General features: G+C 43.5%; 1 protein-coding gene and 1 long non-coding RNA gene across 3 annotated transcripts in view; both read right to left on the bottom strand.

The window, feature by feature from the left end:
- The window catches only part of LOC143735439 (uncharacterized), a 136818-nt gene that overhangs the window by 59409 nt on the left and 60258 nt on the right, over nucleotides 1–17151 (bottom strand). The window lies entirely within an intron of this gene.
- Nucleotides 2523–5754, bottom strand: LOC143735781 (uncharacterized). Its single transcript, XR_013203299.1, has 3 exons — nucleotides 5673–5754; nucleotides 2672–2819; nucleotides 2523–2551 (listed from the first exon to the last, which is right to left on the bottom strand). It is a non-coding gene; the product is annotated as an uncharacterized LOC143735781 (long non-coding RNA).

Genomic DNA, 17151 nt, shown 5'->3' with positions numbered 1-17151 from the left:
TCACTTTAGCGGAAATGGCGAAAAATATTGCGTCGCCCTTGATGGACTGATCATGAGGGGATGCCTAACGAGGCTTTGAGAGTTGAATTTAGGTTTAAAATAAGTGTTGTCTCAAGTCAAAAGGACAGTAAAGAGGATTTTTTAAAACTAAGGACTCAAAGATCTCTTTTCATGACAAGCAACCAACAAGGACTTTGTTTCACATGTATATTTGTTTGTGTGGAAAGCATAATTTTTTGTTGCATCGCGTTTCCTTTAAGACTGTTTTGTATAATATGCTGATGTGTTTGTACTATGTTAATTTATGAATGCAGTTCTCACGGCGTAAACAAAACGAGCCAAATAATTTAACGCCTGTTTTAAGGAACCAACCTGTGTCTGTGTTGTTGTGAAGAGAGCTACAATTGAATTTAAACCGTTACAGTTTTACATTTATACCCTGTTGCAATTTTGCATTTATACCCTGTTACGGTAACAATTTTACATTTAAACTGATAGAATTGAGCATTTAAACAGTTACACTAAGGCCTGGGACACACTAAATGTTTTTCAAATCTTAACTGATTTTAAAACTATGGAAGACCACATACTTAAGGGCAGTTTCAACCTAGTATAGCATTATAATCTCCCACACCCACGAAGATTCGTCCAGACCACGAGACCACACACATTTTCACAGTGAGATGAGGTCTCACGGATACTCACAAGATCAAACTTGACTTAGAGAAACAAATGGAGGACGAGTTTTGTTTTACAGGGAGAAAAAAAAAGAAAAGAATATTTGTGATCTTTCTCAATATTGTGGCATGTTTGTGGCTGCCAAGTTTCAGCTATAGAAGCCTGCAACATCCCATTGGAGAAGCTTGCTTGATCTCATTGGCTATCGTGGGTGTCACATCAGAGGCGGTCCGATCAAGAGTTGGGATCGTGCAGCTCCAACGTGATCAGGAGCAGTGAAATAATCGTAATGACACCACACATTTGAGGATTTTTCCGGTCAAAAAGTCGTTTGAGACAAGCCTCGAATATGCAAATCAGACTCAAAATGTGGCTTAAAATCTTCAAGTGTGTCTCCAGCCTAACTTTGACTGGGAATGTTTAATGATACATTATGAAGATTTTCACAGCGTCATAATACTTAATGAGCCTTTCTGAAGCACTTGATGGCTGGAGAGAATCTCTGAAATCCTTCTAAAGTGATGTTGTATTTCCTGAGGACAAACTCTTTGTGGTCTGTATCTGACATCACAAACCGGAAAGCCAGAAACGTGCACTGGAACAGTGTAAGGGGCTTTTTAGTCCGTGAGGGTTCAAGATTTTTCATCTGCAAAAAATAAATGTCTTTGAGCTCCACAAAGCAACGAACAAGACTGAAGCATCTCTCAGGGGTCAGGTCTTTCCTCCTCAAAGACTTTATGTACTTTGTCACTTTTTTGTGATCTTCTGAACTACTGCCTTGCAATGGATGCAGGAATCCTTCAAGTATTTTTCTGCTGGAATCACAAGAAATTCCGAAGAGAAAACAGTTAAAAAGATCCAGGTGTTCATTTTTGGTTTGCACGGCCACGTCGATCACGCCTTTGAGAAAATCCGACAAATAAGACTTTTGCCCCTTTTAAGCTTTAATCAATCCCAGGGAGTCTTGATTTCCTAATAGAAATTCATGAAAAACAAACATAGCTGCAAAGAATTCCTGGACACTGAGATGGACAAAGCTGGAAAGTTTAGTCCTTCTATATCCAATCTTGTCCCCAGAGACACAGGTAATGATGCCAGGATATCGGAGAGCTTCTTCAGGAGTGATACAATATTTCCTCAAGTCTTCTTTACTGAAGATTGCATTTTGTTCCTTCAGCTTCCAGTATGCCAGCTCTGCCAGTTTCTTAATCATTGCTTTGTGCTGTATGAGAGCATCTTGTGATGGCAGATTTTCTATCACAGATCCAGTCAGAGATCTGTCTTGCATCTTTGAACTCTGGGTAAAAGACACAAAGCAGGTCAAAAAGACTCTGCTTTTCTCCCTCATGCAAGTTCAGATCTCGGAACGGGAGCAGAAAAACAAGCTCTAGATCATCATTGGCTTCTCCGCTTGCCCAGTCGTGGACAAACTTCTGCACAGTGACCGTTTTTCCGATTCCGGCGATTCCTTTCGTTAAAACAATCTTTATGGGTCTATTTTCATTGGGTGGTTTAAGAATTTTACTGTAGTTTATGACTTCCTGCAATGATGTGTTTGAATCATTCGTCTCGATCTGCCAGATCTAATGTTCTCTATTGATGGGGTCCGACTCGTCATTGATGATAAACAGTTGTGTGTAGATCTTATTTAGATTGACTGACTGTTGTGCACTTCCCTCCAAAATCCTCTCAGAATCCTGCATCATTCTTAATTTCATCTTATTCTTTATGCTCTGAGGAGTGTCTAAAAATGTTGGAAAGTCATATTATTAACAGGAGCATTGAACTTATGAATGAACAGTTTTATGCAGCAACAGTTTTGAAATGTATTTATGGCCCTACCATTTATTGGGGTAGAGTGAGACTCTTGTTGCTGAAAAAAAACATGTACATATAAATATACAGCATTTATAATATACACCTCTTAAATGAGAAACTCTGTATAATGTACAAAATGTACATTATTACAGTGTATTAATGATCAGACACTCACCACTTGTAGGTTAAATGCAACACCACCAGCTATTTTGCATCCTTGTATGGTTGGTGCATTTATTGTGCCACCATTCTTCTGTTTAATACAACTATTTACCATTTTGAGTACTTTTTTCCCTCCACATTCATTTTCCTGCATTATTCCGCTGTGGTAAGACAAACAGTTTATGATTAATTCTTATGTTTTAGATTAATGTTTACATTTGACAGCAAATGCACGCAGTACTATTCAAAAGTTTGGAATCTTTAAGATTTATTAATGTTTTTAAAAGACGTTTCTTATGCTAACCAAAGCAGCATTTATCTGATCAAAAACACCAACATAAATATTTTTATGGAAACATTTTCAGGATTCTTTAATGATCAATATTCAATATCAATCAATATTCTTGAGCTAAACATTGTTAAAACACAAATGACATCTATTTACAATCAGAGTAACCTAGGCAACAAGCTACAACCCAATTCTCCTCAAAACGAGCTTTATAATATAGGCTAAATGGATCTCTATGAGCAGGCGGCTGAGAGACAAGTCCGAAGGGACCATCTGCAAAGTGCAATATAACCCAAAAAACGACTGCAGCATCAACTCAAAGTCAAAAATATAAAAATAGTCATTAACTTCAATGTTACAAACTGTAGTGCCACCCAATTAAGTTTACACATCAATAGTGATCCACTGGTCATACTAAACTGCTTTTGCACATTTTGTATTAGGAAAAATATTCTATAACTTCACTGTAATACACCAAATTTAGTTCACACACTGCTCTAATGTTGGTTATACACTTATAGCAAAATAGGTAGGCCTATTCTTTACACAAATTATATTGGTACCGTACTCCGCTAACATAACTTTACAACCATAGCTTTTGCATTATATTTGCTTACTGAATTCGATGGCATTATAACAATGTGAAGTTATTGAATATTTTTTCTAAAAAGGGTAAATTGATTTTATTTCATAATAAATAATCATAAAAATCATGCATTTAAAAAAAAATAAAATTAAGTAGCCTATTGTAGTATAACCAGCAGGAGAGCAGTGATATGTGAACTGAATTTGGTGACAGTACAGTGTATCACAGTGAAGCTATTGAATATGTTTAATAATATAAAATGTGCAGAAGGGTTTTGGGATTTGCACTTTGCAGACGGTCTCTCAATCGGCTGTTTAGAGACGCATATTAAAGCTGTTTTGAGGGAGATTGGGATGTAGCTCGTTGTCTGGTTTACTGTGATTGTAAATAGGTGTTGTTTGTGTTTTACCAACGTTTAGCTCAAGAATATTGATCCTGACCGCATTTATTTATATTCGAGTCCAAGTTCAAACATATGAAACGCTCCATTAAAGGGCACCTATTATGCAAAATTCACTTTTACATGCTGTTTGAACATAAATGTGTGTTGGCAGTGTGTGAGCAAAACCACCCTAGAATGATAAAAATGCACCCAGTGTTTTTTTTACAATCTCAATAATTCATATGCACTCTCTCAGAATGAGCAGTTCTAAGATTCAGCTTTTTGTGACGTAGAACATGGGAAAGGGGTTTGATTGACAGTGTGGTTGGTGGTTGGTACCTCCCTCGGTGATCTGATCCTCCATTGTTGTTTCAACGACAGCCGGACCGCTGTTCTGAAGATTTGTGCTGCCTTCTAGAAAATGCCTCCTAAGAAAAATAAGTGTTTTGTTGTGGGCTGTAATACTTCGCATAGTTGTTTGCACTTGCTTCCGACATCAGAGCCACTGAAAACGCAATGGGTGGATTTTATTTATGAAGGAAATGCGCCTCTTACACTCCCGAAGTACGTTTATGTTTGCTCAAATCATTTTGAGAGTGACTGTTTTTTGAACGGCGGTCAATTCAAAGCAGGTCTTGCTACAATATTAATCCTCAAGGGTGGATCGTTGCCGAGTGTTCGCGATCCAACGACAATTCCTGAAGAAGTAAGTGTATTTTATGATTTCTGAGGTAACGTTAATAGTCATCGACAACAAATGTTGTTGTCGTCGTCGTCGTATGATTTATGTAATTTAAACCTTTTAAATAACCACACGTTTTCATATGTTTTTTAAGATATTGTTATTGTTATTATCGGTATTTGTGTTTGTGTTTTCAAACATTTGCGTCAACGTTATCACAGTTTGTTTGTGTCTGTGTGTGTGTTGCACAGCGATGACAACGCAATGAGTCAATAAATGTATCAAATAACCATTCCGAGACATCTCGATCGTGTTTCTTCAGCCGGAGTCTCTTCGTCATCTGGGTCGGACTCTGTTTCAAACATACGGCCGAATGCCATACACAATTGCGGGTCTATCACTCTCGGCCATTATGGTTCTACCGACTGTTAATTGCCATAGTTATGCAAGTTACGCCCACATCCAGCTGCAGGGTGGGGATTAGCAGCTCATTTGCATTTAAGGTCGTCTGCCTCAAAACAGCTTGTTTCAAAACAGGCCCCAAAAATGACACATTCAAATGGTTATAATAAATTAACTGGGGGGTATTTTGTGCTGAAACTTCACAAATACATTCTGGGGACACCCAAGACCAATATTACATCTTGTAAAAAGGGCCATAATAGGTGCCCTTTAACGTACGGAGCTCTGAAGCACTACCAGCGCTAAGCAGGAAGTGTCTGTCCAAGCTCACAACAGGTTTTGCGAACGCAAATATCTTTGCGAGGGAACGCAATTTTCTCAGGGGAAAGCAAACGTTTTGCGCGGGAATGCAAAAGATTGGAAAAAAAAATATTCTCCCATCAAAAAGGAATTCCACCACCAAGTTACTTTAGGGACTCCGTACATTAATTATTGCCATAACTACACAATCACTTTTATCAGCATATATTTTTATATTTTAAATGCGTTCATTGTTTCATATTGGGGATATAATGACATGCCAAGCCTGTTTACACACCTCGTTGTACCTAACAATCACTGTCCCTTTTTCTCAACAGTCTGAAACAAATATGTTAATGGAGTATTAGCCTACCTGTTCTTCCGCTTGGTCGGTTTCTTCTGTAATAAAGGGAAGTTATTCTCAGTCATGTCTTTCATGTTCACGTGCTCCATCATGTCAAGTCAAGTCATCCTCATTTATATAGCGCTTTTAACAATGTAGATTGTTTCAAAGCAGCTTTACAGAGATAAACATATAATTTAAGGTAACAGAGATTGGTTTGGTTTTATAGTGGCTCTTGAAAAATGTTTTTTTCCAGCTAAAGTTAGTTTTGATTGATTCACTTCCGTCTAAATGATCATTTGTTATTAAATTAGGGGCCGCTAAGGCGACACCGTTCTCTCTAAACAGACTTTAAACGTGAACCTGTGATAGACGCTGATGGCGTTCACATGCACATTAACAATTGATTCTATAGTTATGTGCGTTTGAATATATGTGCGCAGGTTTGTAATTCCTTACAAACCATACCTAAACAAACTACTTGTCTATAAATTTTGATGCAGAATTTTTATTTTATCTTATCACTTTGGGTAGGTACGCGAACCGAAAAATTCCACAACGCTTTATCTGTAGAGTGGTATAGGGATCCTCCATAGGGAGAGGCTAGTTGGCACTTCAGCACTGCATTGTCATCAGGTCCAGGCGTAAGTCCTTCGTCAGATCTGGAAACGGCCTGGATCCAGCAGGCTGCGGGAAAACCTCGGGATAAACAAAGACACTAAAATTAGCGTAGATGCCATTCTTCATATGATGTAACGAGTACATCAGGATTTGAGGGAAGTGTTCCCAGTTCCGGCTGACCTAATCTAAGCAGCCTAATATTGAATTATAGAAGTCTATAGAGTGTTATGTGAATGCTAGGTCAAAGAGATGTGTTTTTAGTCTAGCTTTGAACTGACAGACAGTCTGATCCCGGACAATGTTAGGAAGATTGTTCCAAAGTTTTGGTGCTAAATAGGAAAAGGATCTACCGCCAGCAGTCGATTTATATATTCTTGGTATTATCAACTGGCCGAATTTTGAGATTGCAATAGACGTGAAGGACTATAATGCGTTAGGAGCTCGCTCAAGTACTGGGGAGCTAAACCATTTAGTGCTTTGTAAGTAATCAGCAATATTTTAAAATTTATACGATGTTTAATAGGGAGCCAATGCAGTGTTGACAGAACAGGGCTAATATGGTCGTACTTCCTGGTTCTGGTAAGAACTCTAGCGGCTGCGTTTTGAACTAGCTGTAGTTTGTTTATTAAGCGTGCAGGGCAACCACCCAGTAGAGCATTACAATAATCTAGCCTTAATGTCATGAACGCATGAACTAGTTGTTCCGCATTTGTCAATGAGAGCATATGACGTAATTTAGATATATTTTTAAGATGGAAAAATGCGGTTTTACAGACACTAGACACGTGACTTTCAAATGAAAGATTGGTATCAAAGAGCACACCCAGGTTCCTAACTGATGACGAAGACTTAACAGAGCAGCCATCAAGTGTTAGACGGTATTCTAGGTTATTACGTGTGGAAGTTTTTTGTCCAATAATTAGAATCTCTGTTTTTTTCACCACTAAACATTTGTTTGTGTGTTTGTTTCTTAATAGCTTTTAACCTAAACTGCAAAATCGCCTCGCCTGAAATGTATTCGAAAGTTGGAGTGAGGGGAGGACTAAAAAAAAATGCAGGTGATTTTTTCCCCCAAACCACTTCAGTGGAAATCCCGCCCTGCAGCCGATTCTAAAGTTTTCATTGGTCATGTCAATCACTGTACTGATTGCCTACACCAAACACTGATCCCTAAACATACCCGTCACTGTAACCTAAACCAATGAAATCGGCTGCAGGGCGGGATTTCCGCTGTAGTGGTTTGGGAAAAAAAATCACGCGGTACCATCATGCCATCTTTGTCCTCCTCCTCCTCCTCCACCAACTCTTCATCTTCCTCCCTGTTAAGAAAAGACACATGAGAGTGTCCTGACTACAACTACAAACATTCTGAAACTGCTGCAGTCTGGACAACAGAGATGGAGGCTGAGGCCTGGGAGGTTTGTTTGAAAGACTATAGGAGATGGTAGATGCTGGGAGATGGCAGATGAAACTAATAGTTCCTCTGAGCATGAAGGACTTTCGGGTTTCGGGTTTAGTTATCCCTACTCCTCCAAGGATGTCAATACCACCACAAATGCCATCTGAAGCACGTGCCAAGTATTGACAAGGCCTTTTCTTCCTCTGCAATGAGAAGGGAGGATTTATTGGGCCCACCTCCTGTTTTGTTAAATGTTGTCTTTATCGCAGTTCTCTGTTCCTCTTTTAAAATGAATTAGCTGTCTAGATCTTCTATAACAGACGCAATGGCTGAATACACAACTCAATTCTCCAGCAGCAGCCATTCTTTGTTGTAAACAAATTCAACCCAAGCGCTCTTTGGTGACGTGGATGATTGTTACTGTTGGTCATCTGTCCATCATCGTATAAAGCCCGCCCCGAGAATTTGATTGGTCCGAACAGCTTTGGTTCGGGCATAGTTGCTTCACAACGGATCAAGTCCAGACCGAACTTCCCATCCTCAAATGTTGTGGGCGGGGCTAAGTTTGGCTGGCATCCAGTGTAGTAATGGACACGAACGTTCGTAAAGTCGCTCGTAGAAAATCCTCGTAAGTGCTAAGATCCATTGTTATATGGAAACGCAGCCCTGGGCAGTGATATTAATGTTCACAAAAACTAAAGCAGTTTCATTTATTGAAATAAAGCAAGTTTAAAGAAGTAGGCTACATTCTCAAACTCTTATAGATGTTAAAAAAGTAATGTTTTTTTTTAATCAAAAAATGTATTGATCATTTTTTCCTAATACAAATAGTAGGATATTTAATTTATTTGAAACAAGATAGTACAATGTTTGGAATTACAAATAAATCAAATAAATCAAATCTTAAAAAAATGGAAATTGACACTGGGCACACACAGACAATAAATATGGCGTTTTCAAATCTTAGAAAAAGAGTATCCAGATAATTAATACGGTGCAACTCTACTGAAATAGGAATAGCCTAATTCCGGTCTCATGTTTTGTAGGCTACATTGACAGTGCAGTGCATCTTAACTGAAGGTAGGGGGCAGAACAGCTTACAAGCAGAGTTGGTTTGTTTTCTGTATGAAAAAATATTGATAATGCTAGAGTTGAACATAATTCAACATTCAACATCAACATAAAAACAACATTCATACACTATTGCAATTCAAAGTGCTTTACACAGAAAGGAATTAAAATAATCAAAAAATAAAAGCAAGGAAAATTAAACAGTTTTAAAAGGAATTAAAACAGATCAAATGAATTAAAAGAGTAAAAAGATGATACATAGATAAACTTGTTTTGGGAAAAGATAGGACCCAAAAGCATATTCAATTACAGTCTCTTTAATTATGAGAGAGAAATCAGTCCAACAGAAATATATTTAGATAAATAACAAAAGCAGGCATATATGCTGACGCTCCGATAACATAAACCAGAAAGTCTCTCGTTGAAAATAGACAGCAGCAAACAGTCTGAGAACGGGATCCGGCAGGCTCTGTCCTCTGATCTCTTAGAAAGTGAGCGGAAAGTGGTTGGAGAGATGAATTCTCTGGGCGTTCGTCAGAAGCAGGCAGGCTGGGCAGAATGTAGAGTAAATGGTTAGTATCGAACAAATAGAGATAGACCTGAGCCAGGCTGGATGGCAGATCGGACTCGGACAAGACAGGACTCGGACAGAACAGATACAGCAGGTAGGGAAAAGCCTCTTGCATGTGTAGAGTACGAAATAATCTGGCAAACCAGCAGGGAAAAGGGAAAGGTAAATTGAGGGTGGAAAGCCACAACTTCTGGCCACAAATATATCTAGGACTCCTGACACGACGTTTGTTTGCAGTTCTTTGAGTATGTGCCTTTGAATGACAGAGAGCCAACCTAACCCTTCTCCAGGTGCGCTTACAATGCTGGATAAAAGCCTTTACTGACGGTACATTAGAATCAGGATCCTGAGAGGAAAACAGAGGAGGCTGATAACCTAAGCAGCAGTGAAACGGGGAAAGGTCGCTAGCGGACGTAGGCAGAGAATTATGGGCATAATCGGCCCAGGGCAGTTGTTCAGCCCAAGATGAGGGCTTGCGAAAGGCCAAGCTACGCAGGAGACGACCGACGATCTGGTTGGTGTGTTCAGTTAGTCTGGGGATGAAAACCAGACGAGAGGCTGACTGACGCACCAATTAGACGGCAAAATTCCCTCCAGAACTGTGACACGAATTGAGGTCCCCTATCCATAACAACGTCTGAAGGAAGACCTTGAATCTTGAAAACGTCTCGGGTTACGAATGTAACCCTCGTTCCCTGAGAAGGTACGAGGGTTGATGCTGCGTCGAGAATCGACACATCGGGGAATGCCTTCGGCATGACTCGTCTGAAGTCAACTATTCAATCTTGATTGGCGTAGCGCAATCGCATCACTCCTGACGTTGCATGTGATGGTGATCTGGAAGCTATAGAAGGTAACAGGAAACAGTGAATGTCAGCTTCTGATAGGTCAAAGCAAGTCGTTCTCAGGGGCGCGAACAGTGTGGCCTTCTCAGGGAACGAGGGTTACAGTCGTAACCCGAGACGTTCCCTTTCAAGGGAATTCGTGCTGCGTCGAGAATCAACACATTGGGGAATGAAATGCCCACTGAGCCACACTGAGAGAATGCGCCCTGGTGTGAAGCATCTGGCACACTCACGGACGATAGGAATGAGAAGGCAGATCCAACCTAGATTGTCATAAGATTTGGTGTAAGAAGGGGAGGTCTGGAGCCGGTGGCTCAACGGACCCCATGGATGGGAACCCCAGACAGTAAAGAAATATTAGATGAGAGGTGAAGGCAAGAGCGCACCTCCTACATCAGTTATGAGAGGTTTCCGAAGATAACCAACTGTCTAAATGAAAAACAGGGGGATAGCTCCTAGCCCTTGATACATATCTAGATAGATCTAACGATCTAACTCCTCCCAGCCCGAGGCCTAATATAGGGTCCTCCAAGGCTACGACCTTGACCATCCGACACATGCGATGGAGGATGGATTACCTGAAGAATCGTGATACTGCCTACAGGCACCTCAGTGTCAAGGCAGAAATAAATGAGAGTGACTGCCTAGTCATCACGTAAGAGGGGGCAGCACCACCACTCTTCCAGGGAGCAGGACGAGCAGGAAGCAGACTCAAATAGATTCTTATATGACAAATACCCAGAGAATCATGATATTGCCTACAGGCACCTCAGTGTCGAGGCAGAAATAAGATAGAGTGACTCCCACGCCCTCCAGTAAGAGGGGGCAACGCCACCACTCTTCCAGGGAGTAGGACGAACAGGAAGCAGACTCAAGATTCTCATATAACTCATCCACAGGACATGACGGGTGCCAGGAATAACCCGTCAGCCTGATGCCAATAGGCTAGATGACATGATTCATCCTCCAATCTACAGGAACATGGAGTTTTCTTAGTGGGAATGTCCCTACGAGCTCACCCTTAGGAGCTTGCGGAGGGCACTAAGGCCGCAACAGAGGCCCTAAGCATGAACGGGAGGTCCCGTTAGAGAACAGGATGGAACACCAGTGGTGAAGCCAGTGGACAGTATTTAACTGGGTTCAATGCCATACCTAACTTTCCTAGAAATATTTAGTTCCTAGTAGAGTGGGGTTCTAGAATAGGTGACCTGACCACCTCGATGGAAAGGGCAACCTATTTATGGGTTGGTCCCCCTCAGGGGCCAGACCCATAGTCTCCATAACTCCGGCCGTGGATAAAATATTGTACCACCGGCCTGGGAAAGAAGATTTCTCCTAATAGGGACTCGCCAGGGAGGACTCTTCAGGAGACTTATAAGGTCCGAGAACCAAATTCGGGCCGGCCAGTATGGAGCTACAAGGAGTAAACTCACACCGTACCTCCTGACCCTTTCCAGAACCCCAGGGAGCAGAGCGATCGGGGGAAAAGCGTACAGACGTGACTTCAGCCACATCTGTACCATGGCATCCAGGCCCAAAGGAGTTGGATGTGAGAGAGAGTACCAGAGCGGGCAATGAGTGTTCTCATGAGAGGCGAACAGGTCAACCTCCGCTCGGCCAAACTCTCTCCAAATAAGCTCAACTACTTCAGGGTGGAGCCGCCGTTCCCCGGGCCTCAGCCCCTGCCTCGACAGGGTATCTGCTCCCACATTATCAACCCAAGGAATATAAATAGATCTAACAGAGAGAAATTTATCCTGGAACCATAGAAGAATCTGATGCGCCAGTCTAGAAAGAGGGCGTGATTTCAGGCCTCCTTGGCGGTTGATATAAGAGTCCACCGACATATTGGCTGTCCTAATGAGGACATGATGGCCTCTGAGGTCTACAAGGAAGTGCCTCAAGGCAAAGAATACAGCCAACATCTCCAAGCGATTAACATGCCATGAGAGATGATGGTCCTTCCAAGTACCTAGGGTGTAAAGGCCCTCCATAACCGCACCCCAGCCCGTGCGGGACGCATCTGTAGTCAAAGTTTTTCTCTGACATGGGATTCCCAAAGCCGGACCTTGAGACAGGAACCATGGTTTCTTCCACATGACAAGAGCACGAAGGCATCTGCGACTCTGATCATGCGAAAGAGGTTCCCCAGCGGAGAAAACCCCTTGGTCCTGAGCCACCACTGTAAGGCCCTCATGCGGAGCAGACCAAAAGGAATTATGATGGAAGCTGCAGCCATGAGGCCCCAAAACTCTGTTTTTGACAGTGATGGCCTGGCCTAACCTAATACTCTTTATTGTGGTTAAGATATTATTTATACGAACAGGAGACAATTGTGCCTGCATCGTGACTGAGTCCCACTCTACTCCCAGGAACGTAGTCCTCTGAAGAGGAGTTAAGGAACTCTTTTTCACATTGAGTGTCAACCCCAAGCACCTCAGAATCGCCAGTTCTTCTGACAGAGCCAGAATGAGCCAGTCATCTATGTGATTTAGAATACAGATCCCCTGAAGTCTCAATGGAGCAAAGGCAGCATCCATACATTTAGTAAAGGTGAGAGGAGATAAGGCTAGGCCGAAAGGAAGAACCGTATATTGATAAGCTTCTCCCCCCAAAAGCGAATATCGGAAACTTCCTGAGATGGGGTTAGAAGGGAACGAGGAGTTAAGGAGCTTGTGGATCCATCATGGCAGACCAGTCCTCCGAGCTGGTTTGACTGACATGCGGTATCTTGAATCTAAACCTCCTCGAAGGTTAATCCAGTACCCTGAGATCCAAAATCAGGCCTAACTCCCCCTCCCCTCACAGGAACTATGAAGTGCCGGCTGTAGAACCCAGGCTCCCGTAACCGAAGAAGAGCCCACGTTGAGGTCTCCTGTGCTAAGAGGGACTAGACTTCCTGTTCCAAGAACCGACCCTGCTCGGGGCTGGCCAAAATGTGAACAACCCCTAGTTGATAATATATTTATTTTTTATATTAGCTCCACTGTAAGCAGGACCCCCTAGGCTGTATTTGGAAGACTCCTCGGGGTGTCTAGATATGCCATTATGGGGACCAGTCCCTCGAGACTGGCCTCGGCTATACATTTCCAAACGGCTTCGGTGACCTGAAGCAGCTAACTGGCAGGAACTAACCGAAATATGCTCTCTACAGACCTCCTGAGAGGTGGCGCAACGTCTTCGGGCGGACACTGCGATTTGTGTTCGCTGGAAGCCGATGTGTCCTGAGGCGCCATCGGCGGCGGGAAGCAAACATCGTTTTCCTAAGGGCTGCATAAGGGGGTGAGACTCTTGTACTCGCCCCCCTGGGGGAACGCCCATAAGGGTCAGCGTGTTACGACAAGACCTCTTGGTCAGGGCCATCTTAACCCGAGAGACAGTCCTCAGACCTGTCTTCGGTTTGGAGGGCTTTGTTCGAGAATGTTTCCTCTGGCCCCAAGCCTTATATGGGGGGGCACGACAGGCAACCTTCTCAAAAAACATATGAGGAGCTGGCGGCTGTCCTATGAGGCTGCCTCCTGGCAGCAACCCCATGAGACCTGGACTGACTGACTAGTGCTGCCATAGAACGGCCAATGGCACGGGCCGTCTTTTTAATAATACGGAGAGATAAGTCAGCCACTCTACGAAATTCAGTAATACTGTGGAGTGAGACCTTCCAGTTATCATCCACCTCTTTGAGGAGGTCAGCCTGGTATGCCTGTAATAACCCCATCGTGTGAAGGCATGCACCGGCTTGACCCACCACCATATATGCTTTCCCTAACAAATTCGATGTACGAGATTTGGAGGGAAGTGTCTGAGCTATCAAGGGTGACGCAATGTCGGGGAGAAAATATATTGCAAAATATTCCTCTACCCGAGGCATCACTTCCTACCCATTCTTATTAGATTCCCTAATGGATGTAAATATATACATAGGGGAAAATAATTTAGATGAACATGGATTTTTCCACGATCTCGATACCTCTGTAAGGAGATCAGTGAAAAAAAGGGAAGGCTCTGACACGAAGATTGTGACTGGGTCTGCAGGAAGCGCATATTTATTTTATTTTTCTAAGTCGCTTCCTGCTTATTAAATGGTTATTCAACATTTAATTTAGCCACTGCCCTGGTTACAATCTCCAGCAACTCCTCAACAACGGGAATATGGGGTGGTGAATCCCCATATCCACGTGATTCGGTGTTGAAAAAATCTAACCCCTCGGAGCCAGATAAATCAAACACCGGGTCTTTAACACGGTTCGGAAGAAGCTGCAGCGCGGGCTTCCGAACCATGCGCGAGACCAGTGGAGCTGGTAAATAAACACTGAGAAAGGGTCGCAACCGTCTCAGTATTATATGCCAGCCCCACGTGCGAATCCCATGCATACAATCGGCGCGCTGCCTCGACAGACGCGAGACCTGATGCAGTGGAAACGCGACCCTGATCTATTTGATCGAACAGGCTCAAACGGGAGCAGAGCTCTTTCATAGGTAACTGAAAAACAGTGGGCAGAGACAGCGCCCTCGAGCGCTGCCTGTGCATGCTTGGCTCCGAGACAAACTAGACAGAGTGAGTGTGTGTCACCCTCGCTTAAATAACGCGGGCAAGGGGGCGCACACTGTCTGAATAGTTTCTCCTTATTGTTCGTCATAATATATATATATATATATATATATATATTCAGAGTGACAGACAACACCAAATAAGACATACAGGTTGACACAGAACGCTTGCTGAAGACCAGAAGCTGACATTCACTGTTCCTGTGACCTTATATAGCTTCCAGATCACCATCACATGCGACGTCACGAGTGACGCGATTGCGCTACGCCAATCAAGATTGAATAGTTGACTTCAGACACGTCATGCCGAAGGCATTCCCCAATGTGTCGATTCTCGTCGTAAGCGCGGCGCGCGCGATCTCGGTTCTGGGCAAAGCCTGCTCGCTGAAAGCCGAAACCGGCTGATTTATGTGAGATGTCCCAATCATAAGGGATGGGGAACATTCTTTTTTCACTTTCTGACGCGCGAGCAGCGCGTCAGAAAAGCTTCCTGCAAGCGTGAGCGCGTGTGCGCAGGCACGAGACTTACAAGTGTATTTGACGCCCCGATCATAATGGATGGGGAGCGTTTTATTAATGCCCTGCGTTTTGTGATAACACTTAAACGCGCGGGCGGAGCCCGGGGGGAGGTTTGGGTTAGCAAGCGTGAACGCTCTCTGGCGGGCACGAGACTTACATTCATAACCTGCTTTTTTGATCGTGTAACAGAGCGGGCAGACAGTGGGCACAGACCTGTGGACACATTTCTTACATACAACACTCGAGCGGCTTTTCTGCGCTTTATAAGAGTGTGCTCTGTGAGTGACATGAGATTCGAAGTGCTTGTGTGTAGGGGTGAACACTGGGGCGTGGGCACTTTCACTACACTTAAAACACAGACGGCGTGAGCCGGACCAGACATTATACTCTTTTAGAGATTTCTCTGGGTCGCCGTGAAAACGGTGTTTGTGTGCAAGCGAGAGGGTGAACAAACCGGCTCGTTGGCTGTTAAATGAACCACTGCAGTAGCCTGTTTGAAGGAGACTGACAGGGAAATAAGCTTTGACGGCGGTCCGGCCGCAGCGGGACACGCGCGTCTTTTCTCTCTCTTTGTTAGGAAGGCTTCGCGTGCTCGGACTTCAGCGTGATCTTCTGCCGAGGCCCTCTGGGGGGCGACGGTCTGTGACGGCTGTCTGAGCGTGACCTAGGGCGGCCGCCCTGACGCCGCTGCGAAGGCTGAGGCTGTACTGGACGCTGGCCACTGGCTCGCACAGAAGGCTGTTCTTTTCTTTGTCTCTCGCGAGAGCGGCCTGTAGCGGAGCTCGAGCGTCGCGGCAGGAAGAGGTTCATGGCCTGCGTGGTCTTCTGTACCTCAGAAAAACGGTCAACGATCCCGTTCACAGCTAGGCCGAAGAGACCAGTGGGGGAGAGCGGCGCGTTCAGGAAGGTGGCTCGCTCAGTTTCCCTCATATCCGTGAGCGTCAACCAGAGGTGCCTCTCTGTTACAGTCAACGCGGCCATGGCTCGTCCAATGGCTTAAGCTGCGGTTTTAGTGGCGCGGAGAGAGAGATCCGTCGCACTTCTCAGGTCTGTAACCGCAGCTGGATCCCGGCCCTTCTCATCCCATTTACGGAGGAGGTCGGCATGCAGGATCTGTAGCACAGCCATGGAGTGGAAAGCAGACGCGGCCTGGCCGGAGGCGGCATATGCGCGGTCGACCAAGGCGGAAGTGGATCTGCAGGCGTTTCACGGGAGGGCTGACTGTGACCGCCATCTCGCGGAGCTGCATCTCTGCTAGCTGCTGCACTGCGTTGACAATGAATACAAAATTAAGGATAATTTTTTGGCTTCAACATCTCGAGAAGATGAATCTTTCCCGTAGCGTAAGCTAAACTTACGCAATACGAGAGAACCTCTCGTAAGAGAACTGATACATATACACTGACATCTCAGTCTAAGAATTGTTTTTTATCACTTGTCATATAAAACAATAACTGTTGTATTTTTGACCTCTATTTCTCATACTATATGCAATTAAAATAATGTTTTTGTCCAAATGGCATCCAAATTTCACATTTTTACTCATACTCATGATATACATATTTACCAAGTTTTGTTAAAATAATGGTTTTGTTCATGATCCTTAAGTGGTGAGACAGCATCACACGGAATGGCTTTATGTGCCTGAACACCTGGTTTTCAGACCAGCAACCCATGGATGCACAAATGGGCTCAAATGCATTTGCTATTTAAACAACATGGTGCAGGACGTGAAAATAATAACTGTGTTGGGCTGAAGCTAGCAAAAAACACTTGCGTCGCACCGGGGATGTTCTCTGAGGTGACGTATCTAGAAGATCCTGCTATATAAAAACAGATAAAAGTGTCATTCATTCATTCATGCAAACGTCATTTGTAAGTTAACTTTAATGAGCATTACATTATATGTTATACAGACCTTTACCATTGTGTAAA

Source organism: Siphateles boraxobius, unplaced genomic scaffold (genome assembly GCF_051911475.1).
Source record: "Siphateles boraxobius isolate OS27281-9 unplaced genomic scaffold, OSU_SipBor_1 13, whole genome shotgun sequence".
NCBI lineage: Eukaryota > Metazoa > Chordata > Actinopteri > Cypriniformes > Leuciscidae > Siphateles > Siphateles boraxobius.
The sequence above is the reverse complement of the archived record's forward strand: the minus strand, read 5'-3'. Positions and strand labels throughout refer to the sequence as shown.